The sequence below is a fragment of the Lissotriton vulgaris genome, chromosome 5 (genome assembly GCF_964263255.1).
Source record: "Lissotriton vulgaris chromosome 5, aLisVul1.2, whole genome shotgun sequence".
NCBI classification, from domain to species: Eukaryota; Metazoa; Chordata; class Amphibia; order Caudata; family Salamandridae; genus Lissotriton; species Lissotriton vulgaris.
In genome coordinates this window covers 1,104,945,280-1,104,947,779 of record NC_141693.1, presented here as the reverse complement: position 1 = coordinate 1,104,947,779, position 2,500 = coordinate 1,104,945,280, and positions in this window count along the sequence as shown.

Sequence of the window (2,500 nt, the reverse complement as noted above, 5' to 3'; positions counted from 1 at the left end):
TTTTTCCCAGCTTTTATTAATTTACATCATGGCATTTGTTCTCCGTGGGCGGAAGTTCATTAATTCCAATTAAGGTGCCTGATGGGAGATGGAGTTGTTACCAAGGTACGTTTTACTTTTGTAAGTCCTGATGTTCCGTTTTTATTTTCTTCGAGTGTTACCTTAGTAGGCAGTGTTGCAGGATGCAGGCTCAATCTGCATAGGAAAGTGTGCTGATCCAGATTTGAGGGTGCAAACCGGCAGCCTCGCACAGTTGGACAGTATTTTCACCAACTGCTCGATGGTGCAGCTCCCCACGACCAGAGCTGCCGTGAAGAATTTTTGAAACCAAAGTGCCCTGAAGCAATAGGAGCGCACTCGACACTGCCTGTCCTCGGACTTTAAATGTGCAGCCTGCATTCCTGTTTCACCTTATTTTTTCATTGCCAACGCGTTTCGAGGTTCACCGACCTCTTCTTCCTGGGCTGAAGAAACGGCATCAGAAGCCCCACCTTGTTTTTTCCCAGCTTTTATTAATTTACATCATGGCATTTGTTCTCCGTGGGCGGAAGTTCATTAATTCCAATTAAGGTGCCTGATGGGAGATGGAGTTGTTACCAAGGTACGTTTTACTTTTGTAAGTCCTGATGTTCCGTTTTTATTTTCTTCGAGTGTTACCTTAGTAGGCAGTGTTGCAGGATGCAGGCTCAATCTGCATAGGAAAGTGTGCTGATCCAGATTTGAGGGTGCAAACCGGCAGCCTCGCACAGTTGGACAGTATTTTCACCAACTGCTCGATGGTGCAGCTCCCCACGACCAGAGCTGCCGTGAAGAATTTTTGAAACCAAAGTGCCCTGAAGCAATAGGAGCGCACTCGACACTGCCTGTCCTCGGACTTTAAATGTGCAGCCTGCATTCCTGTTTCACCTTATTTTTTCATTGCCAACGCGTTTCGAGGTTCACCGACCTCTTCTTCCTGGGCTGAAGAAACGGCATCAGAAGCCCCACCTTGTTTTTTCCCAGCTTTTATTAATTTACATCATGGCATTTGTTCTCCGTGGGCGGAAGTTCATTAATTCCAATTAAGGTGCCTGATGGGAGATGGAGTTGTTACCAAGGTACGTTTTACTTTTGTAAGTCCTGATGTTCCGTTTTTATTTTCTTCGAGTGTTACCTTAGTAGGCAGTGTTGCAGGATGCAGGCTCAATCTGCATAGGAAAGTGTGCTGATCCAGATTTGAGGGTGCAAACCGGCAGCCTCGCACAGTTGGACAGTATTTTCACCAACTGCTCGATGGTGCAGCTCCCCCAGACCCAAACGTACCTTGGTAACAACTCCATCTCCCATCAGGCACCTTAATTGGAATTAATGAACTTCCGCCCACGGAGAACAAATGCCATGATGTAAATTAATAAAAGCTGGGAAAAAACAAGGTGGGGCTTCTGATGCCGTTTCTTCAGCCCAGGAAGAAGAGGTCGGTGAACCTCGAAACGCGTTGGCAATGAAAAAATAAGGTGAAACAGGAATGCAGGCTGCACATTTAAAGTCCGAGGACAGGCAGTGTCGAGTGCGCTCCTATTGCTTCAGGGCACTTTGGTTTCAAAAATTCTTCACGGCAGCTCTGGTCGTGGGGAGCTGCACCATCGAGCAGTTGGTGAAAATACTGTCCAACTGTGCGAGGCTGCCGGTTTGCACCCTCAAATCTGGATCAGCACACTTTCCTATGCAGATTGAGCCTGCATCCTGCAACACTGCCTACTAAGGTAACACTCGAAGAAAATAAAAACGGAACATCAGGACTTACAAAAGTAAAACGTACCTTGGTAACAACTCCATCTCCCATCAGGCACCTTAATTGGAATTAATGAACTTCCGCCCACGGAGAACAAATGCCATGATGTAAATTAATAAAAGCTGGGAAAAAACAAGGTGGGGCTTCTGATGCCGTTTCTTCAGCCCAGGAAGAAGAGGTCGGTGAACCTCGAAACGCGTTGGCAATGAAAAAATAAGGTGAAACAGGAATGCAGGCTGCACATTTAAAGTCCGAGGACAGGCAGTGTCGAGTGCGCTCCTATTGCTTCAGGGCACTTTGGTTTCAAAAATTCTTCACGGCAGCTCTGGTCGTGGGGAGCTGCACCATCGAGCAGTTGGTGAAAATACTGTCCAACTGTGCGAGGCTGCCGGTTTGCACCCTCAAATCTGGATCAGCACACTTTCCTATGCAGATTGAGCCTGCATCCTGCAACACTGCCTACTAAGGTAACACTCGAAGAAAATAAAAACGGAACATCAGGACTTACAAAAGTAAAACGTACCTTGGTAACAACTCCATCTCCCATCAGGCACCTTAATTGGAATTAATGAACTTCCGCCCACGGAGAACAAATGCCATGATGTAAATTAATAAAAGCTGGGAAAAAACAAGGTGGGGCTTCTGATGCCGTTTCTTCAGCCCAGGAAGAAGAGGTCGGTGAACCTCGAAACGCGTTGGCAATGAAAAAATAAGGTGAAACAGGAATGC